We start from the raw sequence: 21,482 nt of genomic DNA, 5'->3' as shown, positions 1-21,482 counted from the left end.
TTTTTAAAGCTCAACGATCTTGCTGTGCTTCAGAAGAAAAAGAAAGTACAGCACTTTTTTTTTACTTGACCCCCTTGCAAACAAAGAATGTGCTGCACTTTAACAAGTAGGTAGTCAACTTGGGTTTGTTTTAAAACTTACTTGTCATGACTGTTATGTCTTGTAACCTCAAAACACAAAACTAGTCAAAAGAAAAAGAGCCAGGCATAGCATGTCTTCTCTTAATTTTTCTAAAGTATGCACATATGATGCATAATGATGAATGCCATTCACATATTTTTACATATGCTTAACCCAAAAACATATTACAATATTTCTCAAATATTACTGCAATATAAATACACAACATATATGGTGACGTATATGTACTTTCATAATAAATTTACTTTGAACTTTATCATACTTGGCCACAAACTCAGTTGCTATGAGCTCACAATTTCTTCATTTTTACTTGCACAAAGATGTCCTATAATCATGCATTCAGGAGCCCGCCATCCCAGCAAGCAAATTACTGTTTAGTGTTTTGAATACTGAGACCATATTTTCCATTTTATCTTCACATATTATTAATTTATTTCCAGAATGCTGCAGTAGTTATATTCTTAGCACTTACCAACTTCAACACAGGATTGTGGCCTAACTTAAAATTGCTTTCTATAGTATGTAATAGAAACACGAAACATTGGAAGTGTTCAGAAGTTTAGGTTGCAGATGTGGAGCAATAAACAGCATTAATGTTACAGATGTTTTATGATTAACTTTTTAACAAGGCTAAGGATTAGCTTTATTTGTCACAAATGCATTGGAATATCGCAACACGCAGTGAATCATACAAATGCCCAAGAAGAGCAGGATGAGCTGCCTCAACAACATTCACCCAGTGGCACTCACATCTACTGTGATGAAGTACTTTGAGAGGTTAGTCATGGCTAGAATCAACTCTTGCAAGAAGCTGAACCTGCTGCGGTTTACCTATCACAACAATAGATCTACAGCAGATGCAATCACACAGGCTATCAACTCGGCCTTGGATCACCTAGACAATAGTAGTACCTGTGCTCAGCTGCTGTTTATTGACTATAGCTCAGTGTTCAACATAATCATACCCTCAGTTTAATCAACAAGCTCCAAAACTTGAGCCTCTGTACCTCTTTCTGCAAATGGATCTTTCACTTCCTCACCTGGAGACCACAGTCAGTGCAGATCAGAAATAACATCTCCTTGCTGACAATCAACACTTGCACATGTCAAGGATGTGTGCAAAGTCCACAGCATTGCTGTCTCTACAGTCATGATTGTGTGGCTAGGCACAGCTCAAACACCATCTATAAATTTGCCGGCGACAAGGAGGTCTACAGGAGCAAGATAAATTAGCTGGCTGAGTAGTGTTCCAGCAATATCCTTGCACTCATCAGTAAGACCAAAGGACTGATTGTGGACTTCGGGAAGGGGAAGTCAAGGGAACACACATCAGTCCTCATCAAGGGATCAGCAGTGGAAAGGGAGAGCAGTTTCAAATTTCTGGGTGTCAACATCTCTGAAGATCTATCTGGGCCCCAATATATTGATGCAATTACAAAGAAGACTCGACATCATCTATATTTCACTTGGAGTTTGAAGAGAATTGGTATGTCACCAAAGTCACTCACAAATTTCTACAGATGTACTGTCGAGAGCATTTTAACTGGTTACATCACTACCTGGAATGGAGGGGCCACTGCACAGGATTAAAAAAAGCTGCTGTAAGTTGTAAACTCAGCCAGTTCCATCATGGCACTAACCTCCCCAGCATTCAGGACACCTTCAAAAGGCAATGCCTAAAAAAGGCAGCATCCATCATTACCCAGTCATGTCCTTTTCTCAATGCTACCATCAAGGAAGAGGCATAAGAGCCTGAAGGCACACAGTTAGTGTTTCAGGGATAGCTTCTTCACCTCTGTCATCGGACTTCTAAATTGCAATGACAGTACCTCACTAATTCTTTTCTTCACTTTTTGCACTGCCTATTTAATGTAGTTCTCTTATATATACATATTGTAATTTATAGTTTTTATTATTACATATTGCAATGTGCTGCTGCCATAAAGCAACAAATTTTATGATATATTTCGGTGATATTCAATCTGATTCTGAAATGCATCAGTTACATCATATCAAATCAGTGATGATTGCGCTGGGCGGCCTATAAGTGTCAGCATGCTTCCATTGCCAACATAGCCAGCCAAAAACCTCACTAAATCTAACTGTATTACTTTGCAATGCGGGAGGGACCTGGAGCACCTGGAGGAAACCCACGAGATCATGGAGGGAGCGTTCAAACTTCTTACAAGGTAGAGGTGGGAATTGAATACCGATCGGTGATTGGTGGCGCTGTAATTGATGTGCTAACTGCTGCATTGTAGAACTTTTCCTAGTTCTAATGAAAAGCCATTGACCTGAAACTTTACCTGCTGTCCTCTCCACAGATACAGTCTGACTTGCTGAGTATTTCAAGTTCAAGTTTAATCGACATTTAACCATGCATAAATACCCATGAATACAGCCAAATGAAACAATGTTACTCTGGGGCCAAGGTGAAAAACACAGTACCAACAGTCACACACAGCACAAGGCACATATAAGATAGGCAAGAACATATAAGATACAAGTGAAATACAGTCACACACAAAAAAATATTCCAAGACCCTGAGTCCATGAATGTTGCAGCAGTCTGCAGTCAAACATAATCTGGCTTGTCTTCTGCTGAGTGAACACTAGGGGCAGCACCAACTCCAGCTTGGACATCACACCACAGCACTCCCATGAAGTGCACTGACTCTGATGCCTCTCTCCTGGGCAGCCGTAAACAGGCGACACTGCAGCTTGAGGCCTAGTCCTTGATACAAATGAGGCCAGGCAGCTCCCCCACCATCTGCCAATATATCAGCAAGTCGAACTTGCAGCATTCCATATTAACAATGTCCAAAGAGGTCTTGCAATCACAAGAAAAGTGACTAAGATGATTGCTCGCTGTTAGACTGCACACTAGTATTCACTATTTCTATTTCAGATTTTCAACATCTGCAGCCTCTGCTTTTCAGTTATTGTGGTTTATAAGCTTGTAACAGGAACATGAGATCTTTCAATGTACAGAACTTGTGCATCATCGTGCTTCTTAGAATAAAGAACAGTACGTCACCGGACAGGCCACTTAGCCTATGATGCTGTCACCAAAGGGATTTGGCCAGCATTTAACTGCCCATCCCTAGTTGCCTTAGAGAATGTGGTTGTGATCTGCCTTCTTGCACCATTGCATAGATTCATAAAGACGTAGAGTTATACCGCATAGAATATGAGGCCCCTTAGCTCAGCTTGTCCAGGGCAATGAAGATGTCTCTCTTAGCCTGCCCCATTTGTCTGAGTTTGCCCTATATCCCTCTAAAGACATTTATTCATATACCTGTTCCAATGTCTATTAAGCCTTATCCTTGTATTTGCCTCTTTAGTTTCCTCTGGCAGCTCATTGCATACATCTACCACTCTCTAGGTAAAAAAATTGCCCCTCAGATCCCTTTTAAATCTTTCCCCTCTCATTTTAAATACTCTACCCAGAGACAAATACTGACCATTAGTCTTATCTAAGCCTCTCATGTTTGTATATACTTCTACAAGGTCAACCCTTCAGCATGCTACGCTTCAGGGATATCCAACCACTTCCTGACATTAAAGCCCTCCAATCCCAGTATAATGTCCTGATGAAAATTTTCTGCCTAATTTCCAGCCTTATGACAACCTTTCTATCATTGGCTGACCAGAACTGTAGTCTCACTATTGACTAGTACATTTTCCACAGCACGTCCCAGCTCCAGTATTCAAAGCCCTGACTAATGATTGCAACCTTTTCAAATACCACCTTGTCACCACCTTCAAGGAAATGTGGACCTATAATCTTTGGTTCTTCAACATTCTCCATAGCTCTATCATTTACTGTACAAGTCCTGTTCTCGCTTAATTTACCAAAATGCAACACCTTTCACTTCTGCAAGTTACGATACATTTGCCATTCCTTGGGTAATTTACCTAATTCATTTAGATCCTGCAGTAATCTTAGACAGCCTTCTTCACTGTCCACCACACTATCAATTTTGGTGTCATCCACAAAATTGCCATCATGTTCAGAACATTATCATTCAAATCATTAATATAGATGACAAACAGTGGGTTCATGATCTCTGGTGCACCACTAGCCACAGACTGCAGTCCCTGAGGTGTGGTAGAAATACCAAAAGCCTTTACTTTGTATCAATGCTCATTACAAAGAGCTGATCTAAATCTAGAACAGTGCCTCATTAAAGACTATTGACATTTGCAGAGATCTAATCTCAAACACAAGTGAGGTTGATAAGATTCAATTTGATTAAAAAATTATTTTATTGACCAGACTATATTTGCTGGATACCTCAGTTAAATTAAAAAGATTGATGACGTGAATTCCTATGAAGAGATAGTGAGATTGATTACTCAATATGCGACATTCTTCTTACCTTGATAGCTACAAGTGGCATTTAGCTTAAAGAAGGTGTAGATCATTTTGAGTCATGTAGTTATGGAGTTGCTAATATATTACATTGAGCTTAGCCTATACTCATGTGGAGAATGAATGAATGGCTACATATCCGACACTGGCAAATTCTCCTCCTAACTTCACAAGGAATAAACTGGGTAAATTTATATAAAATACAGAAATAATAAGGAATTACCAAATACCTGATTGAAGGTATATTGAAATTGTTCTTAAATAATAGACAAGATAACTAGTACTTACCAATAAAATGTGGATGCCTGGATGGAAGTATTGCATGATCCAAGGTTCAGTTAAATTATGGAAAAACTGATGAAATGAGAAATGATGCAAATTTCAATAATATTAAAAATATTAATAAGCTCATATGTTTTCATATTCTAATATATATGGGTGTTACCTAATGATTAGTGAATATTGTACTTACCTGTTGAGATAATTTAGTATTAATATTGCCAATACTTAATTTCATGGCTTTGTGACTGTGTTGAAACCAAATGTTACAGTATTTCATCACCATCCACATCCCACATAGTCTTTGTAGCCTCTAATATGACTTGTCAAGACATTTAAGCAATCACTTATCTGCTAATGAGAAATAATCTAACACAATATATTTAACACGAGATAATCTCCAGAGATTGTCTCAATCACTACCATTAATTATTTTTCCTTTATTTTCTTTTAAGTTAAAATTATCAATTAAGTCAATGTAGTGTAATTCTCAACCCCTCTCCATATGGTATCCTGTAGCTAATAAAGAATCAAATACCCCATCAACAGCCTCTGTCTCTGCCTGTGCCTGTTCACCTACCTATCTTAAGGTATTTAGGGCAAATCTTTCAGCAAACAGAAATCTTACTCAATTCTGCAAATCCCACCAGCGAAATAATCTTCCAAGTCAGCAAGCAATTACGTTTTTCAGGATTTACAGCTGTTCCCCCTAAAAGTTAAAGGCTTACAATACAAGGATTATACTTCAACCTCTCCCAGTACTCTGTTTCATGGTCTACATACATGAAGTCACATCAATAGCTCATATTTTTGGGGTGTAGGGGGAACTTGAACCGAGAATTGAATTAATACAGTACATTCTAAAAGTGCTCAAATAACCCACAGGATTACAGCAGAGCTCTGTTAGAAATACACGTCATAGCTCCATAGAGATGAACCATACAGACCAATTTATCTGTACTGCAGTTTACACTCCACAGGTCTCCTTCTTCTCCATTTTTCTCAAATGGAAACATTAGCTTTTCCCTTTTTTCATGTATACATCTCCTTTCTAAGCATCAAGTCTATACTCAGTGGCCACTTTATTAGGTATTATAGCTCCTGCACCTGATAAAGTGGCTACTGAGCAACGTTCTCTCTAGTTCTTTTTTATAGCTGTGCAGACCAACCAGTGCTCTGAACAGGAAAGTTTTACATGGCCCGAAAATTGTATGGCTCTTTAATTTTTTTGTAATATTCATACAATGAATATTTAGAGGGAAAATTGAATAGTCACATATTTTAGAACATAGAACCTAGAACAGTACAGCACAGTACAGGCCCTTTGGCCCACAATGTTGTGCTGACCCTTAAACCCTGCCTCCTATATAATCCCCCACCTTAAATTCCTCCATATACCTGTCTAGTAGTCTCTTAAATTTCACTAGTGTATCTGCCTCCACTACTGACTCAGGCAGTACATTCCACACACCAGCTACTCTGAGTGAAAAACCTTCCTCTAATATCCCCCTTGAACTTCCCACCCCTTACCTTAAAGCCATGTCCTCTTGTATTGAGCAGTGGTGCCCTGGGGAAGAGGCACTGGCTGTCCACTCTATCTATTCCTCTTAATATCTTGTACACCTCTATCATGTCTCCTCTCATCCTCCTTCTCTCCAAAGAGTGAAGCCCTAGCTCCCTTAATCTCTGATCATAATAATCTGATCATTTCTTTTTATTTATTAATTGAAAGGTATAATGAAATATAGTGCAACAAAGCAAATCTTTCATAAACTTTTAAAGTTGGATGGCATCAGCATTCAGTGGGCTGGCAGTTTATTAACAATGAGCTACCAACTTCCATTCTGTGTTTATTGTTACAATTTATAACAGTGTTTTAACTTGAAACACTGACAATGGAAATATGTTGAAGCTCTAACATGTTTCAAAATAAAGGTTGTGGTACATTAATATAGAATATTTATGGATTATATTCATTATGATTAATTACAGGGTATTTCACAATTACATTAACAAACTTTTCAAAATTATATTAGAATTACATAAAAGAAAATTCTAACTGTTTGGCAACAAAGGCTATGTGAACAGAATCATTTCAGCTACTATGCACCCTCACTCCCGTGCAGCTTAGAGCCAACAGTGTCACTGAGTCAATATTCATGGTCTTTTGCTGCTGTAGCCCATCCACTTCAAGTTTTGACCTGTAGTGCATTCAGAGATGTTCTTCTACAAACCACTAGTTAACACATGTCTTTTTGAGTTACTGTCACCTTTCTGTCAGCTTGAACCTGTCTAGCCAGTATCTGACCTCTCTCATTAACAAGGTCTTTTTGACTGCAGAACTGCCAGTCACTGGATGTTTTTTTTTTGTTACTATTCTCTGTAAACTCTAAAGTTTATTGTTTGTGAAAATCCCAGGAGATCAGTCCATATTGGCCCTTGGCTAAAAGAGGATTTCAGTACAGGAGCAAGACTGTCCTATTGATGTTTTACAGGATCTTGGTGAAAGTACACCTGTCTGCCAGTTTGAGCTTCTTAGCCAAGAAAGAATATATTTGCCATGAAAGGGTGCAACAAAAGTTTGATAGTCCTGGGATGACAGAAATGCTGAATGGCAAGAGCTGATATTTACCAGAGTTGAGAAAAAGTAAAAGGGGATCTCATTGAAACACTCAAAATTCTGGTAGAGTTGAACAAATGGAAGCATTAAGGACATTTCCCCTGTCTGTGAGGTCCAGAAGCAAGGATCATAACTTCAGGAGAAAGATGAGACATTTAGAATAGCCATGACTAGATGTTTCAACATTCAGAAAATAGTAAACCTATGAAGTTCTCTATCGTTCTGGAGGCCAACCCGAGTATAGGTTTAAAAAAAGAGAGATTTTTAGATTACTAGGCAGTTAAAGAAACATGATATATATCATTTCTTTCAGCCATTTTCTGTGGGGCTTTTTGTACTAGATTCCAGCATTTCCATTCTCCCTTGCTTCTTAACACAGAGGCTGTCTGGTTATCCCTTCAGTTACGTAATGATATTCAAACATTTGGACAAGTACATGGGTAGGAGTGGTGTAGTGGGATATGGGCCAAGCACAGGTAAATGGAACTAGATTGGTGGACATCATAGTGAGCGTGGATGAAGGACCTGTTTCTGTGATTTCAGACTCTATGACTTATTCTGCTGCCATTAATTACCAATAATATTTTTTCTGATCTTGACATTCTTTTGTATGACACTTATTCTGAAATTAAACTGTATCCAATGTCACTGCCGAATGCTGATTACTAATCACACCCAATCTCACTACAGATCAAGTTATAAAAATGGGGCTTTTGAAAGAGCAAGCATTTATTTCGTTAGATGTAATGGGGAGTCAAGTATGTGTATGAACTTTATTATGTTTTCCCAGCATCTCCTCCATCTCATACCTGTCCTTGCCCACAAAAGATGATGATCATAGAAGTTGCAGGCTGACCCACACACAGGAGCAATAAACTGGCATACCACCTTGACAGAATCAAAGACTCGCCACAGATTAAGCTAAAAGATCAAAGAGTTGCATAGGTTTTGCGCACTCCTCTCCACTGAATTTATCTACCCAAGGAATTTATTGTGATCCTCAGACTTCCAAACAATAATTCCCACACAAATGGATTCAAAATTTACTTGACCATATAAACCAGGGGTTAGGATTGTTATTCTAACTGTAGGTCTGTGACTAGTAACATTCCACAAAGGTTAGTGCTGGGAGCTCTGTCACCTCAAAAAACATATATTTAAAATTTGGATGAAAATGTGGATAAGCTGATGAATAATTTTGCAATAAAACAAAATTTGGCAGAGTTGTGGACGGTGAGGAAGGTCGTCAAAGGATTCAGCAGGATATAGACCAGCTTGAATTGTAGACAGAGGGATGGCAGATGTAGTTTAATCCAGACAAATGTGAACTGTAGAACTTTGGGAGCTCGAATGCAGGAGGAAAGTACACAGTAAATGGCAGGACCCTTGGGAGCATTAGAGGGAACTTGGGCTGCAAGTCCTTAATTCCCTAAAAGTGGCAACACAAGCAGGTAGGGTTGTCCTTGCCTTCACTGGATGGGATATTGAACATAAAGTCAGGAAGTCAGGTTGCAGCTGTAAAAGAACTTTGGCTGGACCACACTTAGAGTATTGCAAACAATTCCAGTGACCACAATGAGGGAAGGATGTAGAAGCTTTGCAGAGGACATTCCCTGGGAAGTTGCCTGGATTAGATAATATTAGCTATAATGAGAGGTTGGACAAGCTTGGATTGTTTTTCCCTGGAATGTGAGAGTCTGAGGGGTGACATGGTAGAAGTATATAAATTTGTGAGAGGTGTAGGTGGGGTCGATAGTCCGAATCTTTTGGAAGTATCAAATATCTGAGGGCATAGCTTGAAGATGGGAGTGGGGTAGTGGTTCATAGGAGATTTACAAGGCAAGTTTTTTTACACTAAGAATCAAATATGATAATAATGCTTAAGAGGATTCGGGTAAGCATAAGACCAACCAGGGAATAGAGGGATAGGGATATGGTGCAGGCAAATGGGATTGTACAGGTTGATATGATTCGCACAGACATCGTAGGCTAAAGGTCCTTTTCGTTGCTGCATTGTTCCATGGGTGGCAGGGTGGAGATATGTCTCTACCAAAGGAGGTGTGAGCTGCACCCTTCCTCCACTAGCCTACAGATCATCCTTGGGTAAGGTGCAGCCTGCTTAGCCCCCCGATCAGGGTCACATGAAGCCATGTGAGCAGGTGGTGAATGGTCATATGAGCAGCTGGTGCATATTTCAAGAGTTGGCTATGTGACCACTGACGCCAGGTGGACAATCTCAAAAGAGCATTAATAATGGCTGAGGTCACACATCTTGTAAAGACACCACCCAGAAGAAAGTGACAAACCACTTCTGCAGCAAAAAATTGCCAAGAGCCATCATGGTCAGGGAATAGCCATGATCGTTTAAGTCATACAACAGGGCACATAACGAATGAACCAACTGTTCTATGCCATAGTGAAGCTTTAGATTCTTATAGAATTGAAACAAGTCCTTCGGCACAACTCATTCTTGTCAACCAAGTTGTATTCCTGATCAAGTCACACATTCCTTTAAACCATACCTATCCAAGAACTTGCCCAAATATCTCCGAAATGTTGTAGTTACTTCTGAATCTACCTTTTCCTCTGGCAGCTTGATCAATACACTCACCACCCACTGTATAGAAAAAAAAATTGTGTCTCAGATAGCTTTTAAAATCTTTCCCCTCTCCCTTTACATGCATGCTCTCTATTTTTAGATTTCTCTACTCAAGGAAAAAAGACTGACTATTCACCTTGTCTATGCTCCCCCTGATGTTGTATATCTCTATATGGTCACTCTCAGTCTCCTTCACTCCAGGGAAAATAGTCCCAGCCTCTCCAGTCTCTTCAGCATTTCATAACTCAATCTGCCCATCCCAACAACATGCTTGTGAATCTTTTCTGCTCCCTTCTAGCTTAATCACATCATTTCTATAGAAGTGCACATAATATTCCAGGTGAAGTTTCACCAGCTGTAATGCAATGTCTCACCTCTTGTTCTCAGTGGCCTTTTCGATGAAGGCAAGCATGCTGTATGCCTTCCTCACCACTTTCTCCACCCCATATTGCCACTTTTTCTGATAACTATGTACTTGTAACCATAACCTCTCTGTTCAATACCACCCCGCAGGACCTCGCCCTGACTTGACTTCCCATTCACGCTTGTCTAAGTTAATTCTACCATTCCTTTGCCCACTTTCCCAGTTAATCGAGATCTTGTCGTAAACTTAGATAACCTTCTTCACTATCCAACATACCATTAATTTTTGTATCTTCTGAAAATTTACTGATCACATCATTGTATTCTTGCTCATCCTAGAGGTGTAATTAGGAGCTGATTGTAAGCAAATTTCCTGTTCCTATCTCTGAGGTGGTATAGTCATCAGGCAAAAAGAATTCAGGAAAATTAATCAGGGAGGAGTCCCAAAAAATGGTTTTTGCAATTGGCCTGTGATCTTCATGAGGAATAAAGTCAAAAGCAGAAACGTTCCAAAACAACTTGGGCTGGATTCTCAGTGAACTTAGCAAGGGAATGGTAACGTTGGCTGGAATATGATGATTTCAAAACCAGTAAGTTTCAGTATTTTTAGTGTTAAATAAAATGTCATAAGGCATATTGTAGCAATCACAGAATTTATTGAGAGATGTAGTGAAGCCACAGAAATGTCAGTCATGGAAATGGAAAGTTCATTTCCCTCAAATGGAACAAGCCTGTTAACTTGTTGTCCGCTTCCTCCATTAGAGGACAAATACAAGCCCCCTGACCCACCCCTGATATGCTTGTTTCTTAGAAGCAGAAGTGATACCCTTCAACAGATGGCAGCCAGGATTATGCCCTCCTCAATCTCTATAGTGTTCGATAAGATGTGAAGAGCAAGAGGATAAGACGTGAAAGAATAGGACTTATCAAGTGTGACAGTAGGAAAGTGTGTATGGAACAGGAGGAGATAGCAGAGGTACTTATTGAATACTATACTTCAGTATTCACTATGGAAAAGGATCTTGGTGACTGTAGTGCTGACTTACAGCAGACTGAAAAGCTTGAGCATGTAGATATTAAGAAAGAGGATGTGCTGGAGCTTTTGGAAAGCACCAAGTTGGATAAGTCACCAGGACCGGATGAGATGTACCCCAGGCTACTGTGGGAAGAGAAGGAGGAGATTGCTGAGCCTCTGGTGATGATCTTTGAATCATCAATGGGGACGGAAGATGTTCCGGAGGATTTGAGGGTTGCAGATGTTGTTCCTTAATTCAAGAAAGGGAGTAGAGATAGCCCTCCAGTGAGTCTTACTTTAGTGGTTAGTAAGTTGATGGAGAAGATCCAGAGGGGCAGGAATTATGAACATTTGGAGAGGCATAATATGATTAGGAATAGTCAGCATGGCTTTGTCAAGGGCAGGTCATGCCTTATGAGCCTAATTGAGATTTTTGAGGACATGACTAAACACATTGATGAAGGTAGAGCAGTAGATGTAGTGTGTATGGATTTCAGCAAGGCATTTGATAAGGTATCCCATGCAAGGCTTATTGAGAAAGTAAGGAGGCATGGAATACAAGGGGACATTACTTTGTGGATCCAGAACTGGCTTGCCCACAGAAGGCAAAAAGTGGTTGTAGACAGGTCATATTCTGCTTGGAGATCGGTGACCAGTGGTGTGCCTTAGGGATCTGTTCTGGGACTCGTACTCTTCGTGATTTTTTATAAATGACCTGAATGAGGAAGTGGAGGGATGACACAAAGGTTGGAGGTGTTGTGGATAGTGTGGAGGGCTGTCAGAGGTTACAGCGGGACATTGATAGGATGCTAAACTGGGCTGAGAAGTGGCAGATGCAGTTCAACCCAGATAAATGTGAAGTGGTTCATTTTGGAAGGTCAAATATGATGACGGAATATAGTATTAATGGTAAGACTCTTGGCAGTGTGGAGAATCAGAGGGATCTTGAGGTCCGAGTCTATAGGATGCTCAAAGCAGCTGCGCAGGTTGACTCTGTGGTTAAGGTGGCATATGGTGAATTGGCCTTCATTAATCGTGGAACTGGATTTAGGAGCCAAGAGGTAATGTTGCAGCTACATAAAACCCTGGACAGACCCCACTCGGAGTACTGTGCTCAATTCTGGTCACTTCACTACAGGAAGGATGTGGATTCCATAGAAAGGGTGCAGAGGAGATTTACAAGGATGTTGCCTGGATTGGGGAGCATGCCTTATGAGAATAGGTTGAGTGAACTCGGCCTTTTCTCCTTGGAGCAACGGAGGATGAGAAGTGACCTGATAGAGGTGTATAGGATGATGAGAGGCATTGATCGTGTGGATAGTCAGAGGCTTTTTCCCAGGGCTGAAATGGTTGCCACAAGAGGACACGGGTTTAAGGTAACACACATAAAAATTGCTAGTGAACGCAGCAGGCCAGACAGCATCTATAGGAAGAGGTATAGTCGACGTTTTGGACCGAGACCCTTCGTGAGTCCTGATGAAGGGTCTCGGCCCAAACGTTGACTGTACCCCTTCCTATAGATGCTGCCTGGCCTGCTGCATTCACTAGCAATTTTTATATGTGTTGCTTGAAAGTCCAGCATCTGCAGATTTCCTCATAACAAATTTAAAGTGCTAGGGATTAGGTACAGAGGAGATGTCAGGGGTAAGTTTTTTATGCAGAGAGTCGTGAGTGCATGGAATGGGTTGCCGGTAACGATGGTGGAGGCAGATACGATAGGATCTTTTAAGAGACTTTTGAATAGGTACATGGAGCTTCAAAAAATAGAGGGCTATGGGTAAGCCTAGTAATTTCTAAGGTAGCGATATGTTTGGCACAACTGTGGGCCGAATGGCCTGTATTGTGTTGTAGGGTTTCTATGTTTCTAAGATACTAGCAAGAAAAATAGAAAAAAATATACCACACTTAAATGTAACAAGGAATCTAAAATTTCACTGAAATAAACCACAAACCAATAGTGTCAGTTCTATAGAGCGAACAGAAAAGTATGCAAGAGTAAAATTTTACTAGCAGGTCACCAAGAAGAGATAAAATGCCACAAGTTGGGCAGATAGGGAGATTGTAGCTGCGCTTGAGGGAAAATCTCTGGAAATGTTATGTAATCCACTCCCACTAATACATGAGTATATGATATATCAAAGAGGTGTAATTGCCAGAAACTCTAAATTTAGAAAAAGGCAGTTCCTATTTTCTAGACTTTTCTTCATTCCACTCCTGATGGAATGGCTGTGACTGGGTTACAGGGCCACACAAGTCGTTCTCCCTTGTTCCTCTTGCAAATATCGGAGTTTGAACTGAGTAATGTTAGTAGGTATTACATAGTCAAATACTACTATAAGGTCATCACAAGCACAGCAAGTTTTTACAGCTCATCTCTAACTGCCCCATGGGTATGAACTGTCTTTTTGAGCTGCTGTCGAGGATCTTATTGAAACATACAAAATTCTGACAGGAATTGACAAGCTGGATGCAAGGAGGATTATTTCTCTGCCTGACATCTGTAGATGGCGAGGTCACAGTGTTGAGATTTCAGCTCATATATTTAGCGCAGGCTGTGAATTTCTGAGAATGCTGAATTTGTGGAATTTTCTTTCAGTGGAGGGTGAGGACCAAGTTATTGAATATACCTAGGAAGGAGATAAATTAATTTCCAGATAGGTACAGGGGAGGAAGTACAAACTCCTCGCAGGGAGTGGTGGAATTGATCCCAGTTTGTTATGCTGCTGTACCACTCACAGTTCTGCTGTGATTATATTGAATGGGACAGTAATGTCAAATGGACTACTCCTGCTCTTGTTTTGCTGTTTGCTTCTGTATGGGGAAGGTGGTATTGGGCAGGGAGTTCCAGGATTTATGAGAACTATGAACAGATATTGCATATTTGCAAGTGAATCAGTAGGTGATTTGACAGGGGAAGTGCTGGTAACAACTACCCAACAAGGTATGGGAGAGGCCTGAGTTGGGTGCTAAGGTGGTCAGCATTCTCTGGGATAAACTGTTTTCATGCTCTTCCTTGCCCTTCAGAATCATTAAGGAAATTCTAACCATTTCATTTATCTGAACATCCTACTGTCTTTTCTTTAAGAATACAATTTACTTTGCCTAATACCAAGGAAAAATTAGCAGATCCCCTATGTATAAAGGGCATGCAAGAAAATTATCTTAAGTATGGATATAACAGTGAATACAGCATTGGGATTGTTATAGGACCATAAGACATAGGAGCAGAATTAGGCCATTTGGTCCATTGAGCCTGCTCTGCCATATTATAATGACTGATCCATTTTCCTTTCAACATCCAATCTCTTGCCTTCCCCCACATCCCTTCATGCCCTGGCCAATCAAGAATCTATCAACCTCTATTTTAAATATACATACAAACTTGGCCTCCACAGCAGTCTGTGGCAACAAATTCACCACCCTCTGGCTAAAGAAATTCCTGCTCATCTCTGCTCTAAAATGATACCCCTCTATTCTGAGGCTGTGTCCTCTGGTCTTAGACTCTCCCACCATAGGAAACATCCTCTCCGCATCCATTCTATCAAGGCCTTTCACCATTCAATAGGTTTCAATGGGGTCACCCCTCATTCTTCTGAATTCTAGTAAATACCGGTCCAGAGCCATCAAATGCTCTTCATATGTCAAACTTTTCAAAGCAGGAATCATTTTTGTGAACCTCCTTTAAACCCTCTCCAGTTTCAACACATCCTTTCTAAAATAAGGGGCCCAAAATTGCACACAATATTCCAAGTGAGGCCTCAGCAGTGCTTTATAAAGGTCTCAACACTATGTTCTTGCTTTTATATTCTAGTCCTCTTGAAATGAAAGCTAACATTGCATTTGCCTTACTTATCACAGACTCAACCTGTAAAGTAACCTCTAAGGAATCCTGCACAAGGACTGTCAAGTCCCTTTGCGCTTCAGATTTTAGAAAGTAGTCAACCCTTTCATTTCTCCTGCTAAAGTGCATGATCATACACTTCCCAACACTGCCATTTCTTTGCCCATTCTCCTAATCTATCTAACATCTTCAACATCTCTATTTCCTCAAATCCACCTGCTGCGTCACCTATCTTCATATCGTCTGCAAGCCTTGCAACAAAGCCATCAATTTCATCATCCAATTCAGTGACATATAATGTATAAAGAATCAGTCCCAACACAGACCCCTGAGAAACACCACTAGGCATTAGAGAGTGGGGAAATGGCATTGAGGTGGAAGCTTATTTATTTTTACTGAGAGGAATAGCACATGTAATAACTGCCCCTTCTACAGTCAAAAGGGCTACTTATAATCAGTTTCATAATATCTGAAAATATTGAAAATGTTGCCTTTATTCTCACTTCAGCTTGATATTGGAACACCTGCTTCAATTTGTTTTGCAAGAGACAGGTTGGGTCATTAATAAAGTTGATTATTTTGGCATAACTTTTTTTGAGTGTTAAAGAAAATTCCACAATGGTCACAAGTTTATTCTCCTAAATTCAAAAAATATTTATCGTCCTAAACACAAAACAATATGACCAATCCTTTCCAAAAAGCAATACTAAACCAATCTCTACTCATTGCAGAGAATGACTCAGAAGATTGTCTATTGATACAGTTGTATGAATACATGCAGAAGACATGCAGTAAACAGTTGAGAAAAACAGTGAGTTATTCTTTGTGACAACACTTGCCTAATGTTGTCAGATAGGCAAATGACTGAACAGTGAAAGGACTCAGCAGAATCACCAGACAGATGCCCAGGGCATGCAATCTGATTAACACTAGCACCTGTCATGGTGCTAAGAAGGCATTTAGTTTGCATTAACGTGTGTAGGCATTTGAATAGTTATTATGTAAATGTGTTCATAAAATTCCCTGAATCCATTAATCATCCACCTCCTTTTCACTTCAGCTATCTATATTTTAAATGTTTCCTTTCTCCAAAGTCTTTCCTATCACAGCTGTTTAGAAAAGTCCAACAGCTGTCTCGGAAGTGGAGTCAGACAGGCTCCAATGACCAGGGTGATTACAAACTCCAAAACATTCTATAACTCACGTGATAATCTGGGTCCTATGCGCAAGTCATATCAGTGGATAATGAAAGGCGATCTGTTGTAAGTGGAAAGAGCTGAGGCTCAGTCACATTCAAAAGTGTATGGGATTACAGACGGATAAGTTCAATCAACATAACTTCAGGGAGAGTGATGCCAAATAGTAGCACATGAAGTGAAACATCAGAAACAACTCTTGGTAGATTGTTACATATCTCAGATTCTAAAGGATTGGGCAACTGTTTTATCAGGGACTCTGGTTTATCCACTTGGTGAATGTGTGATTTCAATCTATTGAGAACAAGATGGGAAGTGTGAAGGACAGATTAGTAAGCATGTATAATAGTAAGGAAGTGGGTTTCAGTCCTTGAGTTTCTTTACTCAGAAAATAACATTAAAAGTGATGTAGAAACTGAATTGATTTCTGTGTGTAATGCTGCATGATATACACTCTACAGATAATAGTGCGTAAGCAACTAGCTCACAGAGGTCAAGTGTCAGCTCTCAGGTAGCTTTCTTAGTCTCCTTTGGACCATGACCCCATCACTGAACATCAGGCCATTGTCTCCCACGCAACCACTATCCTCTCATGAGAAAATTTCTCTAGGGTCTTATGATCTCCAAATCTAACTTCTACCTCCTCCTCCATATCCACGAGCATGACTTTCCATGTCTTTTCAGACAACCCATTTAACTTGATGTCTACCTGGAATTTAGTAAAGCCTTCGACAAGGTCCTGCATGGTAGACTGATACAGAAGGATATGTCACATGGGATTCAGGGGAAGCTAGTGAGGTGGATTCAGAATTGGCTCAATGCAAGGAAGCAGAGGGTGATTGATTCTCTGACTGGACGCCTGTGATCAGGGGTGTCCCAGGGTTCAGAGCTGGGACCTCTGTTTTACGTGATCTGGATGTGAATGCACATGGCACTATAAACAAATTTGCTGATGAGACAAATTTAGGGGGTCTTATTGATAGTGAAGCAGGTTACAATGAACTACAAAGAAATCTTGATCAGTTAGTGAAATGGGTTGAAGAATGACAAAATTTTCAACTTAAGATAAGTGTGAGGTGAGGTATTTTGGACTTTCAAAAAAATGGTAGAACCTTAGAAGCTATACAAGAATGGCAGGGCACCGATGAATGTTGTAGAGAAGAGGGACCTGGGAGTACAAACGCACTTATTATATAGCCTACTTCTTCCTACATTTGACTTCATTCTTTCTCCTCAGTCTAATCCTTGCTATTAACACTCAATTTTTTTTCCAGCATTTCAACAGTTTCCATGGAAATACAACCCTACACTTTATTCCACATCAGGGTATGTTTGAGGGGCTTCTATCTCTTCTTGAACAGAGCCCCAGTCAGCTGGCGTACACTCATTTGCCTGGTTGAAGGTAATCTCGCGTTAAAGTATTTTCTCACTTTCCTCAAATCAAAGCTAGCTATGAGAATTTACGAGGTCAAACTTTGCTGTCTTTTTCAGGGATGCATGGAACAATTTTCATTTCAGTCCTACTCAGGATTACACATTTTGGTACATGATAACCATTTTGGCACTGATTCCTGCATTCATAGACATCTTTTGAGTTTTATTAGTTTTGCTGGCACTTCCATCCTGATATCATCTTTCACTGGTCCATTGTGAGCTCTTGCCTTTCCTTTCTAGATTTGTCTGCCTACGTATTAGGGTCTAGGTTAGCTAGCAGCATCCATTACAAGCCCAAAGACTCCCACAATTTATAAATGACATTGCTTCCAATCTTGCTTCCTATAAATACTCAAGATATTCTGCAGATGCTGGAAATCTTGAGCAATATACAAAAAATGCTGGAGGAACTCAACAGGCTGGGCAGCACTTCCAATGGAAGGAAATTAACAATCGATAATATATTAACAATTGAGACCCCTCATCAGTTCTGGCAAGGAAGGGGACAAGAGCCAGAATAGCAGATGGGAGGAGGGGAGGAGTACAAACTGGCAGGTGACAGGTGAGACCAGGTGAAGGGGAAGGTGAGTGCATGAGGGACAGGTTATGATATGAGAAGCTGGGAGGTGACAAGTGAGACCAGGTGAAGGGGAAGGTGAGTGCATGAGGGACAGGTTATGATATGAGAAGCTGGGAGGTGACAAGTGAGACCAGGTGAAGGGGAAGGTGAGTGCATGAGGGACAGGTTATGATATGAGAAGCTGGGAGGTGATAGGTGGAAGAGGTAAGGGATGAAGAAGAAATTCTATTCTATTCTTCTAGTTCATCAATCTCTGCCGTACCTGTTCTGGTAATGATATTTTTCACATAGGAGTCACTGAAGATCTTGTTAACCATGGTTTCCCTTTACAAAAGCTGACAGGAACCATGCCTCATCTATTGCCTGCTTCTTTGCTTTCACTCCCTTTCCTCTGGCCACAACATGGATAGGATTCTCCATGTCTCTACATTTCACTCACCAGCCTCTAAACTCAAAAGATCATCTTTCTGAATTTTTGCCACCATCAATGCGATTCCACTACCAGGGACATCTTCCCTTTTTCTCCCCTTCGGCTTCCTGAAAACACTGTTTCCTTTGTCTGATTTGATTGCTCTTCCTTCACCATCAATCATTCCCCTTGTCATAGCACATCGCCTCACAACCACAGAAGATGAAGCACCGTAGCACAGGTCATGAAGTTGCTGTTTCAAGCTCCGGTGTCCCAGGTTTAATCCTGACTTCTAGTGTTCACCGTGTGGAGTTTGCATATTCTTGTTGCAATCAAATCACACACGTTTCCTCCAGGTGCTCTGGTTCCAACAACACCCTCCCCACGTTAAAGACGTGCAGCTTGGTAGTTTAAATGGCCAATGTAAGCTATCCTCAGCATGTCAATTAATGATGAAATCTGTGGTGAATTTATGGGAATGTGATGAAAATAAAATGGCTTAGGGTAGGATTGATTCAGACTGTATATAAAAAAAGATTGGTGTAAAACTGGTGCTTATTGGTAGACATGGAATTAGTTGATCAAAGAGCCTGTCTCTATCCTATATCTTTGTAGGACTCAAAAGCTACAGGCTTCCACAGAACTTGAATTTAGGGAGCTCAGCACACACAGAAAGATCAGGGATAATTATTTCATAAAGTTACTCTACTTGGAAACCTGGGAGGATGTGTTCACATGAGAGATGTGTAACCTCACAAACACGATCAATTCTTACCAACATTTGGTGTTGCAAGGATGTGGCTGTGGGGGGAACCCAAGTGCTGGACACAGGCACAGAGGCAGGATCGAGAGGCGACGTATAGGTATTCAGGAGTCTTTACACAGAAACAAGGTTCACATAGAGAATACAGGAAAACAATGTGGAACTTAGAACTGATAGTCCTAAAGAAACATGAAACAAAGTTACTCATACAAGAGTTGACCAACGAACTGGAAGCTCCTGATTGTGATTAAAGGGTTTTTATCCTGCACTTACTGATGGAAGGCAGGTGTGTGTAATTAGTGGAACTGGGAGTGATTGGAAATTAGATGAGGGGATTGAGGCCCAATTACTGAGGTAATAGCAAGGTGGGGAATTACCAGATGGGACCATGACATTTGGAAGCTTTGATTTGGCTTAATTAATTACTAATTTGATGTCAATTGCGTATTTCCTATTGCTTCTAAGCTTGGTTTTCGCCAGGTTCCAAACTTATAAATGACTTGGTATAAGCAAGGACGAAAGAGCTGAGATGAGGATTCATTGCTGTAGTATCATGGCAGCATTCCATTCCAATAAAAGCAAAGTCAAGAATGTTATAGGAAAAGCTGGAATCAAATCTCGTACATTGTTAGATAAATCATCCCTGGCAGACCAATATGCCAAGTTCAGCTACTTTCATCAGCCACACAGAGAGCCATCCCTATGCCATATAGTCCAACATATAGTGACCATTTCCACAGAACCCCTTTCAACCCCATTCACCATTCCTCAGAAGATGAAACAGTCCAGATCCACCGGCATTCAGAAAGTTACGTTGTCAAAGGTTACAGAGAGAAGGCAGGAGAATGGGGCTGAGAAGGTTAACAAATCAACCATGATGGAATCACAGAGTTGACTCGATGGGCCAAATGGCCTAATTCTGCTCTTGTGGTCTTATGGCATTCAGGCTTAAACTGCATATTTTTCATGGCACATAAATGTCATATCAATAATATCTTGAAAAAGAAAGACTCAACATGACATGTGCTGAATGCTTTACTCTCAGCAGAGAGTGGCGCAGCAGATAAGTATACTGCCTGATGGATTCACTAACTCAGGTTCAATACTGACCTTCAGTACTGTTATGTTCTCCCTGTGACCAGAATGAATAAGGAAAAGCACTCTGTCAATTTTGCTTTCTTCACCTCAGTCTCAGCTCCAAGACCTGAAAACCTTTCGTATCAAAATGCATTAAAGACCCTCAGTTCCACTACTAAATTACAATCAGCATGAAACAATTGGATCTTTGATTACACAAGCTAAAAGTACAGGGAGACCTGTTATGCTGCACCTCTTCACCAATATAGCAGGGTATAGGATCCCTACAGAACTGTCATTTAGACAACAAAGAATAAAGTACGGAAATCACTCTCCTTCTTTCATATAAGATTATTAAGGGATTGGACATGCTAGAGGCAGGAAACATGTTCCCGATGTTGGGGGAGTCCTGAACCAGAGGCCACAGTTTAAGAAGAAGTGGTAGACCATTTAGAACGGAGTTGAGGAAAAACTTTTTCACACAGAGGGATGTGGATCTGTGGAATGCTCTGCCTCAGAAGGCTGTGGAGGCCAATTCTCTGGATTCTTTCAAGAAAGAGTTAGATAGAGCTCTTAAAGATAGCAGGGTTAAGAGATATGGGGAGAAGGCAGGAACAGGGTACGGATAACACAAAACACTCTGCAGATGCTGGGGTCAAGCAACACTCACAACACGCTGGAGGAACTCAGCAGGTCAGGCAGCATCCGTGGAAATGATCAGTCAACATTTCGGGCCGGAACCCTTCGTCAAGAACCCTCCAACAGGGTACTGATTGTGGATGATCAGCCA

The sequence above is a fragment of the Mobula birostris genome, chromosome 6 (genome assembly GCF_030028105.1).
Source record: "Mobula birostris isolate sMobBir1 chromosome 6, sMobBir1.hap1, whole genome shotgun sequence".
In the NCBI taxonomy this organism is placed as follows: domain Eukaryota; kingdom Metazoa; phylum Chordata; class Chondrichthyes; order Myliobatiformes; family Myliobatidae; genus Mobula; species Mobula birostris.
Note: the sequence above shows the minus strand (reverse complement) of the source record.